This window comes from Oncorhynchus clarkii, chromosome 25 (genome assembly GCF_045791955.1).
Source record: "Oncorhynchus clarkii lewisi isolate Uvic-CL-2024 chromosome 25, UVic_Ocla_1.0, whole genome shotgun sequence".
Taxonomy (NCBI): domain Eukaryota; kingdom Metazoa; phylum Chordata; class Actinopteri; order Salmoniformes; family Salmonidae; genus Oncorhynchus; species Oncorhynchus clarkii.
Genome location: NC_092171.1, coordinates 37282829 through 37301018, shown reverse-complemented (window position 1 = coordinate 37301018; position 18190 = coordinate 37282829). Strand labels below are relative to the sequence as shown.

The 18190-nt window shown below is 43.3% G+C and overlaps 1 protein-coding gene across 1 annotated transcript in view; it reads right to left on the bottom strand.

Moving 5' to 3' along the window:
• The window catches only part of LOC139383714 (intersectin-2-like), a 76079-nt gene extending 62832 nt beyond the window's left edge, over nt 1-13247 (bottom strand). Inside the window, exon 1 of the mRNA XM_071128269.1 lies at nt 12964-13247. The gene's annotated coding sequence lies outside the window, so the exon portion shown is untranslated. The remainder of the gene's footprint in view (nt 1-12963) is intronic.
• Nucleotides 13248-18190: the final 4943 nt, after the last annotated feature.

Sequence of the window (18190 nt, the reverse complement as noted above, 5' to 3'; positions counted from 1 at the left end):
GAGCTACATCAAATAGAACATGATTCATGTACAACTTAGTTTAAAAGACAAGAGCTACATCAAATAGAACATGATTCATGTACAACTTAGTTTAAAAGACAAGAGCTACATCAAATAGAACATGATTCATGTACAACTTAGTTTAAAAGACAAGAGCTACATCAAATAGAACATGATTCATGTACAACTTAGTTTAAAAGACAAGAGCTACATCAAATAGAAGATGATTAGAACTACTACTGAGGGAGACTAAACGCATGGCTGAACTACATGCTAATTATCTAACACACCACACCTGGTTTAAACCTGAACAACCAACTCGGTAGCAAACAACAAAGGTTAGGAACACCTAAACTGGTAGATAGCCATGCATGGATCTTTGCACTTTATCCAAACCACACAATTTATATACATTGAATCATTTAAAGATAATGTTAACTTCCATTTTAAAATGGTAATGAGGCCAGACGAAGGCTGCCTCTTCACAGTGCACATCACTGACAACCTGAAAATGGTCCACACACACACAGACAGTGTGGTGAAGAAGGTGCAACACTGCGCCTCTTCAACACATGGAGGCTGAAGAAGTCTGGCTTGGCCCCTAAGACCCTCAGGAACTACTACAGATGCACCATTGAGAGCATCCTGTCGACCTGTATCACCGTCCGAGCTGTACAGAGGGTGGTGAGTCACCGGGGGAACACTGCCTGCCCACCTGGTGTCACAGGAAGGGTAAGGAGATCATCAAGGACACGAGGTCACCCGAGCCACGACCTGTTCACCCCACTACCATCTAGAAGGTGGAGACAGTACAGGTGCATCAAAGCCTGGGACCGAGAGACTGAAACACAGCTTCTATCTCCAGGCCATCAGACTGTTAAACAGTTATCATCAGCCGGCATCCGCCCAGTAACCTGCCCTGAACATTAGTCACTGTTACTAGCCGGCTACCACCTGGCACTCTACCCTGCACCTTACAGACTGCAGCCCAATGTACATAGAGTCATGGAACACTGGTCACTTTAATGATGTTTACATACAGTTTTACCCACTTTATATGTAAATACTGTATTCTAGTCAAGGCTATATAACTACTGCTGTACACACCTTTTCTATTCATACACTGTCCATACACACCATCATATACATTTACAGTGTATTTACACTGAACAAAAATATAAACGCAACATGTAAAGTGTTGGTCCCATGTTTCATGAGCTGAAATAAAAGATCCCAGAAATGTTCTATATTCACACAAAAAAAAGGTTTATTTCTCTCAAATTTTGTGCACACATTTTTTTACATCCCTGTTAGTGAGCATTTCTCATTTGCCAAAATAATCCATCCACCTGACAGGTGTGGCATATGAAGAAGCTGATAAAAACAGCATGATCATTACACAGGTGCACCTTGTTCTGGGGACAATAAAAGGCCACTCTAAAATGTGCAGATGTCTCACAACACAGTGCCACAGATGTCTCAAGTTTTGAGGGAGTGAGAAATTGGCATGTTGACTGCAGGAATGTCCACCAGAGCGGTTGCCAGCAAATGTAATGTTAATTTCTCTACCATAAGCCGCCTCAAATGTTGTTTTAGAGAATTTGTATTATGTCCTACCGGCCTCACAACCGAAGACCACGTGTATGGCATGTGGGTGAGAGGTTTGCTGATGTCAACGTTGTGAACAGAACAAACCTATCTGTATCAGTGAGAAAGGTGTCCGTGTAGGTGCCTGTCTGGAAAAGAGAAAGGCCTAATCCAGGATGCAAAAAGGTATAGGAAAACATTACTAACAGCCAGGGATCCCCTAGGTCTTTGTGGAGCCTGCTGACACATAACACTGAGCAGCACAACAGGAGAGAATGGTGTCTGACAGGACAGAGAACACAGGCAACTCCATGTTTACAATCCATTTAGAGGAGCGGAGGAGAGGAGACAAGGGCTGGGAATTGCCAGGGACCTCACGATACTATCAGGATACTTAGGTGCCGATACAATATGTATTGCGATTCTCACGATTCTATATGTATTGCGAATCCATACTGCGATTTAGGATGAAGGAGTTTTGGTGCAGGGAATGCCACTTAGCGCGAGCTAACGCCACCTAGCGCTAGCTAACGCCATCTAGCCCTAGCTAAAGCCATCTAGGGCTAGCTAAAGCCATCTAGAGCTCAAAAAATAAGTATATGGATTCTGCACTGACCACATCTTGTGTTGAAAAGGAGAGAATACCGCTACAAAGAGAACAGAGTGACAACTCTGGGCCTGTAGAGATGACATCATCAGAACACCAGTTAACCCTGTCATCATTCTCTGTGGGAGTTCTACTCTACCAACAGGGAATAACACAACACATATCAGGGCTGAGATACAGAGACCGAACAGAAAGGAGAGAGGGTAGGAACAACACACGTCACTGTCCATACCTCTCACTGATCTATTGAGGCAATTCCGTTCGGGGCGATGAGCGCTGACTCAACACACACCTGAGTCATCCTGTCACAGCTCAGGAATGCAGACTGGCAGCTCTGAGAGAGAAATATAGAAAAAAGGAGAAAAAAGAGCTGAGAGAATGAGAGCATGTAGGGTGGGTAGAGGGATACGCCTAGCCGAGACGTGGCCTAAAGCCCATCTCACCATGGTGACATCAGGACTTTAAATGGTGAACTATAGAATCACTGCAACATGAACACAGATTAATGATGTTTACCTTTCTTTCTTTCGGGGCACGCCTCTCCCTCCATTGTTTCACCCTGAAGCCTTTGGGTGAGTTCCATCTAGAAACTCCCTCTACACAGGCCTGTACAGATGATCATTGGGCCTACAGACAGATTAGCTGACAACGTCAGGAAAACGATGCAGGAGTTTCAATGGGGCAGAAGTCTGTTTGTTTGTTGTGATTCTGGACGGCCAGATAGTTAGCAATATTGACAAGAAACTGTGGGAAATCGTAAGTGGCTCGTTTGAGCTAGTTTCATCTGGTTCTTGATACCTTGTCTTGGGGTGTTCTGACTGATACCATGTCTATGCTAATATGGCTCAAATTCACTAGCTAGCTAACCAACAACTGTATCAATGTATTTGAGAATCAACATGTGCTCATTGTGCAAATGTATTTAATGTTTCAATAAACATTGGAAAGGAAATATAGTTTACATGACGTCAACAGTCTCTGTGTCTCTCTCTGTCTCTGGTAGTGATGCACCGATATGCTGTAATAGAAATAAGGTCATGCTATTTAAACAAGAATAAATCATCCTCCCTGATCTTAAAAACATCACTGCAACCCATCTATAGCATATTGATGTGGTCCTTGACATACTGAAGACCTCTCCAGACATTGTAAATATCTGTATATCTGCCTGGACCTACCAGGGATGAAGTTCTCCACAGCCAATCACAGACAAGATGGAGATCAGTGCACAGTTTCCCAAAAGCATCTTAAGGCTAAATTAATCATTTAGGTCAATGGTTCTAACGATGAATTTAACCTTGATCTAGAGAATATTAGGTCACTTGATCTCATCTAGGCTGGATTGGCTATCTGGATGAAGGTTTAATCTGGATTAACGGGTGTGGAACTACTTAAAATCTCTCCCTGATCACAGTCAAGACCAGAGCTGGAGAACAGCTGGCTACTGTTGGTATAGTTTGGGTTATGGGCAATTCCATGGTAATGGAATTGCGTTGAGACTCAAGATTTATCACTTAAAATGTATTCCAAACATAAACCATTGATTTCAAAGTTTAACGAACCATACAACTCTATGCACAAAGACTATTTTAAACAAATTTACACAGAACATTTGACAAAACCATGTTAACTGGAAGAACTGTGCAAATGCAAAGTTTGGTACGAGAATTTCTGTAAAATAGCTTCGTGTTTTTTTTTGTCTCCCCATGTTTTCCAAAAAGTCTAAAATATCTGCTTCGAATTAAGATTGATCGATGTCTTCAGAAAGAATGGGGTGTCAGCTACGACATGACACAAAGGACACAATGGTTATGGAACTAGGTTTACATTAAGTGGATTTCCACCCGGTAACAGAATTGCATCATGGGATCTGTACTACATAGAAATACATAATGATGGATATGAATGTCATTCTCTTCATGGTGATGTATCCTAAATAAGTCAACAAAAAGGTATAAATATACAATATCCTCCGTTGCATATTTAAATATTAAACAACACACTGGCATCAGACCGTCTGTTTCACAAGTTTCAACATCAAAGTACAGCACAGTACAGTAGAGAGGAGTAGAGTTCAGTACAGTACAACACAGTACAGAACAGAACAGTAGAGAGGAGTAGAGTTCAGTACAGTACAGTACAGTAGAGAGGAGTAGAGTTCAGTACAGTACAGCACAGTAGAGAGGAGTAGAGTTCAGTACAGTACAGAACAGAACAGTAGAGAGGAGTAGAGTTCAGTACAGTACAGAACAGTAGAGAGGAGTAGAGTTCAGTTCAGTACAGTACAGAACAGTAGAGAGGAGTAGAGTTCAGTACAGTACAGAACAGAACAGTAGAGAGGAGTAGAGTTCAGTACAGTACAGAACAGTACAGTAGAGAGGAGTAGAGTTCAGTACAGTACAGAGGAGTAGAGTTCAGTACAGTACAGAACAGAACAGTAGAGATGAGTAGAGTTCAGTACAGTACAGAACAGTAGAGAGGAGTAGAGTTCAGTACAGTACAGAACAGAACAGTAGAGAGGAGTAGAGTTCAGTACAGTACAGAACAGAACAGTAGAGAGGAGTAGAGTTCAGTACAGTACAGAACAGAACAGTACAGAGGAGTAGAGTTCAGTACAGTACAGAACAGAACAGTAGAGAGGAGTACAGTACAGTACAGTACAGTAGAGAGGAGTACAGTACAGTACAGTACAGTACAGTACAGTAGAGAGGAGTAGAGTTCAGTACAGTACAGCACAGAACAGTAGAGAGGAGTAGAGTTCAGTACAGTACAGCACAGAATAGAACAGTAGAGAGGAGTAGAGTTCAGTACAGTAGAGTTCAGTACAGTACAGTAGAGAGGAGTAGAGTACAGTACAGTACAGTAGAGAGGAGTAGAGTTCAGTACAGTACAGTACAGTAGAGAGGAGTAGAGTTCAGTACAGTACAGAGGAGTAGAGTTCATTACAGTACAGAACAGTAGAGAGGAGTAGAGTTCAGTACAGTACAGTACAGTAGAGAGGAGTAGAGTTCAGTACAGTACAGAGGAGTAGAGTTCAGTACAGTACAGAACAGTACAGTAGAGAGGAGTAGAGTTCAGTACAGTAGAGAGGAGTAGAGTTCAGTACAGTACAGAACAGTACAGTAGAGAGGAGTAGAGTTCAGTACAGTACAGAGGAGTAGAGTTCAGTACAGTACAGAACAGAACAGTAGAGAGGAGTAGAGTTCAGTACAGTACAGAACAGTACAGTAGAGAGGAGTAGAGTTCAGTACAGTACAGAGGAGTAGAGTTCAGTACAGTACAGAACAGAACAGTAGAGAGGAGTAGAGTTCAGTACAGTAGAGTTCAGTACAGTACAGTAGAGAGGAGTAGAGTACAGTACAGTACAGTAGAGAGGAGTAGAGTTCAGTACAGTACAGAACAGAACAGTAGAGAGGAGTAGAGTTCAGTACAGTACAGAGGAGTAGAGTTCAGTACAGTACAGAACAGTAGAGAGGAGTAGAGTTCAGTACAGTACAGAACAGAACAGTAGAGAGGAGTAGAGTTCAGTACAGTAGAGAGGAGTAGAGTTCAGTACAGTACAGAACAGTACAGTAGAGAGGAGTAGAGTTCAGTACAGTACAGAGGAGTAGAGTTCAGTACAGTACAGAACAGAACAGTAGAGAGGAGTAGAGTTCAGTACAGTACAGAACAGTACAGTAGAGAGGAGTAGAGTTCAGTACAGTACAGAGGAGTAGAGTTCAGTACAGTACAGAACAGAACAGTAGAGAGGAGTAGAGTTCAGTACAGTACAGAGGAGTAGAGTTCAGTACAGTACAGAACAGAACAGTACAGAGGAGTAGAGTTCAGTACAGTACAGAACAGTAGAGAGGAGTAGAGTTCAGTACAGTACAGAACAGAACAGTAGAGAGGAGTAGAGTTCAGTACAGTACAGAACAGAACAGTAGAGAGGAGTAGAGTTCAGTACAGTTCAGTACAGTACAGAGGAGTAGAGTTCAGTACAGTACAGTACAGAACAGTAGAGAGGAGTAGAGTTCAGTACAGTTCAGTACAGTACAGAGGAGTAGAGTTCAGTACAGTACAGTAGAGAGGAGTAGAGTTCAGTACAGTACAGAGGAGTAGAGTTCAGTACAGTACAGAACAGAACAGTAGAGAGGAGTAGAGTTCAGTACAGTACAGAACAGTAGAGAGGAGTAGAGTTCAGTACAGTACAGAGGAGTAGAGTTCAGTACAGTACAGAACAGTAGAGAGGAGTAGAGTTCAGTACAGTAGAGAGGAGTAGAGTTCAGTACAGTACAGTAGAGAGGAGTAGAGTTCAGTACAGAACAGTAGAGAGGAGTAGAGTTCAGTACAGTAGAGAGGAGTAGAGTTCAGTACAGTACAGAACAGAACAGTAGAGAGGAGTAGAGTTCAGTACAGTACAGAACAGAACAGTAGAGAGGAGTAGAGTTCAGTACAGTACAGAACAGAACAGTAGAGAGGAGTAAAGTTCAGTACAGTACAGAGGAGTAGAGTTCAGTACAGTACAGAACAGAACAGTAGAGAGGAGTAGAGTTCAGTACAGTACAGAACAGTAGAGAGGAGTAGAGTTCAGTACAGTACAGAAGAGTAGAGTTCAGTACAGTACAGAACAGTAGAGAGGAGTAGAGTTCAGTACAGTAGAGAGGAGTAGAGTTCAGTACAGTACAGTAGAGAGGAGTAGAGTTCAGTACAGAACAGTAGAGAGGAGTAGAGTTCAGTACAGTAGAGAGGAGTAGAGTTCAGTACAGTACAGTAGAGAGGAGTAGAGTTCAGTACAGAACAGTAGAGAGGAGTAGAGTTCAGTACAGTACAGTACAGAACAGAGCGGTAGAGAGGAGTAGAGTTCAGTACAGTACAGAACAGAACAGTAGAGAGGAGTAGAGTTCAGTACAGTACAGAACAGAACAGTAGAGAGGAGTAGAGTTCAGTACAGTACAGAACAGAACAGTAGAGAGGAGTAGAGTTCAGTACAGTACAGAACAGAACAGTAGAGAGGAGTAGAGTTCAGTACAGTACAGAACAGAACAGTAGAGAGGAGTAGAGTTCAGTACAGTACAGTACAGTAGAGAGGAGTAGAGTTCAGTACAGTACAGAGGGGTAGAGTTCAGTACAGTACAGTACAGTAGAGAGGAGTAGAGTTCAGTACAGTACAGAGGAGTAGAGTTCAGTACAGTAGAGAGGAGTAGAGTTCAGTACAGTAGAGTTCAGTACAGTACAGTAGAGTTCAGTACAGTACAGTACAGTACAGAGGAGTAGAGTTCAGTACAGTAGAGTTCAGTACAGTACAGAACAGAACAGTAGAGAGGAGTAGAGTTCAGTACAGTACAGAGGAGTAGAGTTCAGTACAGTACAGAACAGAACAGTAGAGAGGAGTAGAGTTCAGTACAGTACAGTACAGTAGAGAGGAGTAGAGTTCAGTACAGTACAGTAGAGAGGAGTAGAGTTCAGTACAGAACAGAACAGTAGAGAGGAGTAGAGTTCAGTACAGTACAGTACAGTAGAGAGGAGTAGAGTTCAGTACAGTACAGTACAGTAGAGAGGAGTAGAGTTCAGTACAGTACAGAACAGAACAGTAGAGAGGAGTAGAGTTCAGTACAGTACAGTACAGAACAGTAGAGAGGAGTAGAGTTCAGTACAGTACAGAACAGAACAGTAGAGAGGAGTAGAGTTCAGTACAGTACAGAGGAGTAGAGTTCAGTACAGTACAGTACAGTAGAGAGGAGTAGAGTTCAGTACAGTACAGAGCAGAACAGTAGAGAGGAGTAGAGTTCAGTACAGTACAGAACAGAACAGTAGAGAGGAGTAGAGTTCAGTACAGTACAGAGCAGAACAGTAGAGAGGAGTAGAGTTCAGTACAGTACAGAACAGAACAGCACAGAGGAGTAGAGTTCAGTACAGTACAGAACAGAACAGTAGAGAGGAGTAGAGTTCAGTACAGTACAGAGGAGTAGAGTTCAGTACAGTACAGAACAGAACAGTAGAGAGGAGTAGAGTTCAGTACAGTAAAGTACAGTACAGTAGAGTTCAGTACAGTAGAGAGGAGTAGAGTTCAGTACAGTAAAGTACAGTACAGTACAGAACAGAACAGTAGAGAGGAGTAGAGTTCAGTACAGTAAAGTACAGTACAGTAGAGTTCAGTACAGTAGAGAGGAGTAGAGTTCAGTACAGTAAAGTACAGTACAGTACAGAACAGAACAGTAGAGAGGAGTAGAGTTCAGTACAGTAAAGTACAGTACAGTACAGAACAGTACAGTAGAGAGGAGTAGAGTTCAGTACAGTACAGAGGAGTAGAGTTCAGTACAGTACAGAACAGTAGAGAGGAGTAGAGTTCAGTACAGTACAGTACAGTAGAGAGGAGTAGAGTTCAGTACAGTACAGAACAGAACAGTAGAGAGGAGTAGAGTTCAGTAAAGTACAGAACAGTAGAGAGGAGTAGAGTTCAGTAAAGTACAGTATAGTACAGAACAGTAGAGAGGAGTAGAGTTCAGTACAGTACAGTATAGTACAGAACAGTAGAGAGGAGTAGAGTTCAGTACAGTACAGAACAGAACAGTAGAGAGGAGTAGAGTTCAGTACAGTACAGTATAGTACAGAACAGTAGAGAGGAGTAGAGTTCAGTACAGTACAGAACAGAACAGTAGAGAGGAGTAGAGTTCAGTACAGTACAGAACAGTACAGTAGAGAGGAGTAGAGTTCAGTACAGTACAGTACAGTAGAGAGGAGTAGAGTTCAGTACAGTACAGTACAATAGAGAGGAGTAGAGTTCAGTACAGTACAGTACAGAACAGTAGAGAGGAGTAGAGTTCAGTACAGTACAGTACAGAACAGTAGAGTTCAGTACAGTAGAGAGGAGTAGAGTTCAGTACAGTACAGTACAGTAGAGAGGAGTAGAGTTCAGTACAGTACAGAACAGAACAGTAGAGAGGAGTAGAGTTCAGTACAGTACAGTACAGAACAGTAGAGAGGAGTAGAGTTCAGTACAGTACAGAACAGTAGAGAGGAGTAGAGTTCAGTACAGTACAGAACAGAACAGTAGAGAGGAGTAGAGTTCAGTACAGTACAGAGGAGTAGAGTTCAGTACAGTACAGAACAGAACAGTAGAGAGGAGTAGAGTTCAGTACAGTACAGAACAGAACAGTAGAGAGGAGTAGAGTTCAGTAAAGTACAGTATAGTACAGAACAGTAGAGAGGAGTAGAGTTCAGTACAGTATTTAATTTCAGTAAATACCAATCACCTCACTGAAGACGTTCCTTTAAACAAAAGTAGACTCGGTCATAAGTCTTTATATGGGCCAATAAAACTCAGAACAAAAAGGAAGGTTTTACATCTCCCGTAGTCTGAGGGTGGTTTCAACCTTCCAGACTTGGAAGTGTATCAACTCACTATTCCAGGGCTTCTACTTGTGACATATAGTTCAATGCACTAAAGACAAAACAATGGGAACATATTGAAGATGAGCTCTTCCCCAGAATATTCTTACCTGTCTATTTTCAAAAGGATAAAGCTAAGAACATTAACAAATTCATAGTTAACATCACTATTAAAAAACATGGAAGAATATGAAACGTATTCTACAACAACCAGTATTACTCCCTAAAAACACAACCTTCTGGAACAATCCATGGATAGCTTTTAGGAATTCACAGACACATTGATCCGTATGGAAAACTAAAAGGAATAGAAACTGTAAACGACTTGGTAACAGGTCATTAAAAAGTCATTTTGGACCAATTAAGATATTTTCAATTTCACAGCTCTGTTTATCCATGTCCCCATCACAGCTCTGTTTATCCCTGTCCCCCATCACAGCTCTGTTTATCCCTGTCCCATCACAGCTCTGTTTATCCCCATCACAGCTCTGTTTATCCCCATCACAGCTCTGTTTATCCCCATCACAGCTCTGTTTATCCCTGTCCCCCATCACAGCTCTGTTTATCCCTGTCCCCATCACAGCTCTGTTTATCCCTGTCCCCATCACAGCTCTGTTTATCCCTGTCCCCATCACAGCTCTGTTTATCCCTGTCCCCATCACAGCTCTGTTTATCCCTGTCCCCATCACAGCTCTGTTTATCCATGTCCCCATCACAGCTCTGTTATCCATGTCCCCATCACAGCTCTGTTTATCCCTGTCCCCATCACAGCTCTGTTTATCCCCATCACAGCTCTGTTTATCCCTGTCCCCATCACAGCTCTGTTTATCCATGTCCCCATCACAGCTCTGTTATCCATGTCCCCATCACAGCTCTGTTTATCCATGTCCCCATCACAGCTCTGTTTATCCCTGTCCCCATCACAGCTCTGTTTATCCCTGTCTCCATCACAGCTCTGTTTATCCCTGTCCCCATCACAGCTCTGTTTATCCCTGTCCCCATCACAGCTCTGTTTATCCCTGTCCCCATCACAGCTCTGTTTATCCCTGTCCCCATCACAGCTCTGTTTATCCATGTCCCCATCACAGCTCTGTTATCCATGTCCCCATCACAGCTCTGTTTATCCCTGTCCCCATCACAGCTCTGTTTATCCCCATCACAGCTCTGTTTATCCCTGTCCCCATCACAGCTCTGTTTATCCATGTCCCCATCACAGCTCTGTTATCCATGTCCCCATCACAGCTCTGTTTATCCATGTCCCCATCACAGCTCTGTTTATCCATGTCCCCATCACAGCTCTGTTTATCCCTGTCCCCATCACAGCTCTGTTTATCCCTGTCTCCATCACAGCTCTGTTTATCCCTGTCCCCATCACAGCTCTGTTTATCCCTGTCCCCCATCACAGCTCTGTTTATCCCTGTCCCCATCACAGCTCTGTTTATCCCTGTCCCCATCACAGCTCTGTTTATCCCTGTCCCCATCACAGCTCTGTTTATCCCCATCACAGCTCTGTTTATCCCTGTCCCCATCACAGCTCTGTTTATCCCCATCACAGCTCTGTTTATCCCTGTCTCCATCACAGCTCTGTTTATCCCTGTCCCCCATCACAGCTCTGTTTATCCCTGTCCCCCATCACAGCTCTGTTTATCCCCATCACAGCTCTGTTTATCCCCATCACAGCTCTGTTTATCCATGTCCCCATCACAGCTCTGTTTATCCATGTCCCCATCACAGCTCTGTTTATCCCCATCACAGCTCTGTTTATCCCCATCACAGCTCTGTTTATCCCTGTCCCCATCACAGCTCTGTTTATCCCTGTCCCCATCACAGCTCTGTTTATCCCTGTCCCCATCACAGCTCTGTTTATCCATGTCCCCATCACAGCTCTGTTTATCCCTGTCCCATCACAGCTCTGTTTATCCCCATCACAGCTCTGTTTATCCCTGTCCCCATCACAGCTCTGTTTATCCCTGTCCCATCACAGCTCTGTTTATCCCTGTCCCCATCACAGCTCTGTTTATCCCTGTCCCATCACAGCTCTGTTTATCCCCATCACAGCTCTGTTTATCCCTGTCCCATCACAGCTCTGTTTATCCCTGTCCCCATCACAGCTCTGTTTATCCCCATCACAGCTCTGTTTATCCCCATCACAGCTCTGTTTATCCCTGTCCCATCACAGCTCTGTTTATCCCCATCACAGCTCTGTTTATCCCTGTCCCATCACAGCTCTGTTTATCCCTGTCCCATCACAGCTCTGTTTATCCATGTCCCCATCACAGCTCTGTTTATCCCCATCACAGCTCTGTTTATCCATGTCCCCATCACAGCTCTGTTTATCCCCATCACAGCTCTGTTTATCCCCATCACAGCTCTGTTTATCCCCATCACAGCTCTGTTTATCCCTGTCCCCATCACAGCTCTGTTTATCCCTGTCCCCATCACAGCTCTGTTGTTGATCCCTATTCGATGGCCCTCAAGTTATGGAAAACAAAGCAAGTTGTGTGCAATGCAGTCGGTGTTAAATAATCCACCATGAGTTCAACCTTCACCACCTGCTATGTACAGGTGAGCCTGGATCATTCAGCGCTACCCAAATGGATGCAGGCCTAATAGAAATCTAATACCATTTCCACTCCACTATCAACAGCAGCAGCCTGTCTGGAGGATGGGATGTTACATCTGTGTAGAATCACATCACCAAGGTTTGCTGACATAAAACAAAACGTAAACAGGCACGATTCTTTATATGGTAAGATCTTTATACTGTTTGGAATGACCAGATGATAATGATTGAAATTGCTGTGAAGTCCCTGGGTGTGTAGATCCATGGACAACACCAGACAGACACAAAACAACCGTTCAAGTGGAGGATAACACGGTTTAGTTTATTTAAAAATGTAGGCTAACAGTATCAATAGTATCAGAACCACTTTGCATGGTGCTATGTTGTACTGCTGCTATCAAATCTAAAACGGACACCTAGCTGTCTGCTGTGGAAGTCTCGGATCACTTGTCTCAAGCAAGAGACACACATTTGCAACCTGCTCAAACGTGTTTGGTTTGAGTTTTGTGCATGAGATACGGTTTTAAACACAACAGGTTAACTATTGGCTATCTAGATAGCTAAAATGACAAAGCAGACATCTTATAGTTCGAACAACTTCAAACAAGTTCGTGTGAGGAAGGCACACTTATCAGTGTTGATTATTTTTTTTAAATCCATGTTTCAAGTGCAAAAAAGAAATCCCTAGCTAGGGATAATACAACTATTACGTAGCTAAGTACATTCAATCAATATTTTATTTAAGTAAGGGCAGTAGCTCAATGTTTTCGCAAGCAGTATCTTCCCAACCAAAATAACATGGGCTCGCTGGGAAAGGCGGTTTGGGGTCGCTTACCTCTCATCAACTTTATCTTCTTTTCTGTCCGCAGTAAAAAATCTAAATACCCCCCGACAAGGTCACCCTGGCGTTATGCAGCCTTCTCGTAATGGCAGAATGGTGTAATTCCGAGAGTAATGTGTAGTTTAATAAACCGGACAGGTAGCTGACAGCTCGATCACATAGACAATATGGATGACAGGCGGGTCGCCGGTGCGCGGGCACGGCGAAGTTTGACTGGGAGGAGGGGAGCGCGCATGGAGTTATCCAGCTGATTAGACAATCTTCTTCTTCGGTATTGTAGCGTTCGCACATTTGTTTGTGCATGCAACCACCTACTGTGCGGGAGTGAGTGGTCGATCACGTTACATTCGTTGATACAAACATTTAAAGGAATCATCATTTAAAATTGTAGCAACAATTACACCTTGTTACTATTCTGCAGTAAAACCTTGTACACCCAAGTACTTTTTTATGTTTTTTAATTGAACCTTTATTTAACTAGGCAAGTCAGTTAAGATCAAATACTTATTTACAATGACTGCCTACCCCAGCCCAACCCGGACGAAGCTAGGCCAATTGTGCGCTGCCCTATGGGACTCCCAATCACAGCCAGATGTGATGTTGCCTGGATTTGAACCAGCTACTTCTCTGCAGCTGTCAACACAACATCTATTATTTGCATTCCATTTATGCAGTACAGGTGATAACCATGGAAATTAATGATAAGAAACCAAACTTACTGGAGCACAAATTTGTATCTCTATGTATTGGCCTAGGACTACTACTCACCATTGATTTGATTTGATTTATTTGATTTGATTTGACCCCCTATCATCCTCTGCTCAGCACATGAGCAGAGGATGATACATCTTCTGTTAAACTCTGACAACCTCAAACTGTCTCTATTGCACAGGGAACTTCTGATCCCCAGCAACATATCCCCCCGATACGACACATTTGTTTGTCCCATGACCTCCTGCACAATTCTCACATCCTGGAATCTCCATCCTATACACTGCTGCATCATGACCATAAGCTTGGCATCTAAAACATCTTAGTGGGTTCGGCACAAAAGCTCTCAAGGGATAACTGACATATACTAACATGACATTGCCAGTTAAAGACTCAGCTTCAAAACTCAAAAGGACAGACCGTGTCTTCTCAGTTTCAACACGCTCGCCACCGGGCCTGTGTCGCACCAAACAACGGGCGTCACAGACCCAGGGAATCCATTATTTCAGTTGCTCCACCTCAACACTTAACGCCACCCCAAAAAATAATTCCTTTTAAAAGGTGCCCTGCTCCGGAGAGTAAAGCAAGTCACAGGTCTTGTCCCAAGTAAAGTCACAGGTCTTGTCCCAAGTAAAGTCACAGGTCTTGTCCCAAGTAAAGTCACAGGTCTTGTCCCAAGTAAAGTCACAGGTCTTGTCCCAAGACGTGTGATGCGAAGCACCTGCTCCCTCTGGGTGGAAGAAACGTGGAAAATGATCACAAGTCCAAATCGAGCAACCTTCACCGATTTAACAGTAAACTATTTATTTTCCACCCAGCCTGAGACTAAATGTGGGTCAGTCAAAAGGCAGGGATTCCCTTTCTCCAAAAATGTCCCTCTCAATGGGCCAGAATCATTATTTGCATGAACATCGGGGTGAGGCTAGGACTCTGAGGTCTCCACCACACCTGCCACCACAGTTATTATTTAACCTCACTCTCGTCAGGTTCAATTTCTGAGCCATCAGAGACAGCAGAGTACGGTTTGTAGTACTTGGTGCCATTCTTGCTCAACACATCTACCGTCCTGCACTGGACTCTTCTTCTTCTTCCTCGCTGTCCATTACCACGTCTATCTGTTCACCACACTCATGCCTCACCTTCATCCATGCCTCACCTTCATCCATGCCTCACCTTCATCCATGCCTCACCTTCATCCACTGTATTGTTTGCAGAAAATACCCACCTTCTGTTCCTTATTAACCCAATTTACTAGTCTGGCTATCGCTGGCCTGGCCATGCCTGCAAACTGTGCCACAGTCGTCAGCCAGTTCTCCTCCTCGTCATCCATCTTGGGACATGTCACATCCTTCCAAACCTGATCTAAGGTCAGTTTTGCGGTCAGTTATTGGTTGTATACCCCTCCTAAGACATTGCATGCATCAACTAATGGTTGGGTGCCACATCATCAACTGCACCGTTGGGCATCTGATTGCTATATTGCTGTGTTCAAATGAACTGGGAACACTTCAACTATGACAGACAAAATGAGAAAAAAAATCCAGAAAATCACATTGTAGGATTTTTTATGAATTTATTTGCAAATTATGGTGGAAAATAAGTATTTGTGAGTACAATGTGATTTTCTGGATTTTTTTTCTTCTCATTTTGTCTATCATAGTTGAAGTGTACCTATGATGAAAATTTAAGTGGGGGGTGCAGTGCTGTTGACCGGGGTAGGGGTAGCCAGGTGAAAAGCATGGCCAGCTGTATAAAAATGCTTATTGAAATTCTCAATTATCGTAGGTTTATGAGTGGTGACAGTGTTTCCTAGCCCAGAACTTTTTTGGAGTTTGTGCTACAGGATGCAAATTTCTGTTTGAAAAAGATAGCCTTTGCTTTCCTAACTGCCTGTGTATATTGGTTCCTAATTTCCCTGAAGTTGCATATCGCGGGAGCTACTCGACGCTAATGCAGTATGCCACAGGAGGTTTTTGTGCTGGTCAAGGGCAGTCAGTTCTGGAGTGAACCAAGGGCTATATCTGTTCCTGGTTCTACATTTTTTGAATGGGGCATGCTTATCTAAGATGGTGAGGAAATTACTTTTAAAGAACAACCAGTCATCCTATACTAATAGAATGAGGTCACTATCCTTCCAGGATACCCGGGCCAGGTCGATTAGAAAGGCCTGCTCGCTGAAGTCTTTTAGGGAGCGTTTGACAGTGATGAGGGGTGGTCGTTTTCACCACAGACCCATTACGGACGCAGGCAATGAGGCAGTGATCGCTGAGATCCTGATTTAAGACAGCAGAGGTGTATTTGGAGGGCAGGTTGGTTAGGATGATATCTATGAGGGTGCCCGTGTTTACGGATTTGGTGTTGTACCTGGTAGGTTCATTGATCATTTGTGTGAGATTGAGGGCATATAGCTTAGATTGTAGGACGGCCGGGGTGTTAAGCATGTCCCAGTTTAGGTCACCTAACAGTACGAGCTCTGAAGATAGATGGGGGGCAATCAATTCACATATGGTATCCAGGGCACAGCTGGGGGCAGAGGGTGGTCTATAGCAAGCGGCAACGGTGAGAGACTTGTTTCTGGGAAGGTGGACCAGCAGGGTTAAATAATAATCACTGTAGTTATAGAGGGTGCAACAGATCAGTACCTCAGGAGAAAATGTCAGTTGGCTTTTCGTAGCTGAGCATTCAGAGTTCGAGACAGCAGGTGCGGTTGAGAGAGTCGAAAACAGCAAGTCCGGGACAAGGTAGCACGTCCGGTGAACAGGTCAGGGTTCCATAGTCACAGGCGGAACAGTTGAAACTGGAGCAGCAGCACGACCAGGTGGACTGGGGACAGCCAGGAGTCACCAGGCCAGGTAGTCCTGAGGCATGCATGTAGGGCACAGGTCCTCCGGGAGGGGAGGGAGGGAGAATTAGAGGGAGCATACTTCAAATTCTGTTAAAATAGAACTTTGTTCTACTTGTTATGCTTGACGCGGTGCAAGTCCCACCTCTCTCATGTCCTCATTGGTTTTTAGGAGCAGATTACCCACATGGGTGATTGAAAGATAAACTGAGGTCCACACTCCAGTCGGTGGTGGTGGTAATGCACCTTGAAGTTGGTTGCTAACCACCATATAATGTCCAAAGAAGAAGCCTAAATAGCAGAGATTGTTTCTAGTAAACTCGGTTTACCCTTTTATCTGTGAATTAATTTTCGGAGTAGAGGACCTTGTGCTTTTCAGGTAAAATAACAACCCAATGTTTGGCTTCCTCTGTGATTTTACCTTCGCACCGCTACTGATTAGCATAGAGATGGCATCAGTCAAAACACCTCCAAACAAGACATGGTATTAACATACACAATTCACCACGACAGTTTCTAGTCATTACTGCTATCTGGCCATTAACAACCATAACAACACACAGCCTTTTGGCCCTTTGAAGCTCCTGCATCGTTTTCGTGACTTTGCTCACCCTTGCAGAGGACAGAATATTTCCAAATAATTCCCATAGAGACAGATAGAGGACTGTAGTGCCCGGAAGCTTGTTTAAGCATGGGCAGTATCCATTGAGGACTTTCACCATTTTGAAGTAGTCAACTGGGTGGGACTTCCTATGGGTGAAGGAAGGATCACATGATTCCATCTGGGTCATCAGAAGGGATCAGTCAAAGACAGTACAGTATGAAGATAGGCAGAAACTTATTCTCTAATAGAAATCCCTGATCACCCTTTAAGATGATGTCATGGCGACGTTGGCTAGCTAAGCTCGTGCAGAAACACATCATCTGGATTTGATTTGAAAGGTTGTCTGGCGCGGAACTGTGCAGGCCGTCAAATCAAAGGCACACCTTCGATATAAAGTTGTTTTTGACAAAAATGTAAATGTGTGATTTTGTCACTTTCATGAGGTTGGAGTACTAACATGTTCCACTACTTAAGACATTGGCTCAAGTTGAGGTTGTGCCTTTAGATTTTTTTTTAAATGAACTACTAAGGAATAATGTTTAACTTCTTGTGAGCAAACATTCCATATTTGTAGCTGGCAGTAAATCGCTAACCTTGGCTTTATACATGTTGAAACAACACACTTTAGATGGAAGTATGCACCCTTTCAGTTTGTTTGCCAATACATAGAAGTAGTAGAATAAGAAAATTGACTAGGCCTACTTCAAAATGGAGATGGCCTCAATGGCGCTGCCCATGCTCTCACAAATGCCACGATGGATCAGATACAATGATGCGATGTCTATCTAAGTCTATGGGTATTCCTCTTGTTGGATCAGCTAAAAAGGAGGACTTGGAAACAATAATAAGAAAATACTGTTACTGTTTTTCAGACTTTCATAGTGTTTACTATGGAAGACTGTAACTATCACATAATACTATAATTTCAGAAATTGGTAATATATTGATATAATTAAAACGTCGTTATTGTGACCGTGAACGCACCCCACCCGAGTCCCCGACACTGACTAACTACATGACCCAAAATGCATTTCGAGAGGATTGCCGACAGATTTACTTCTTCT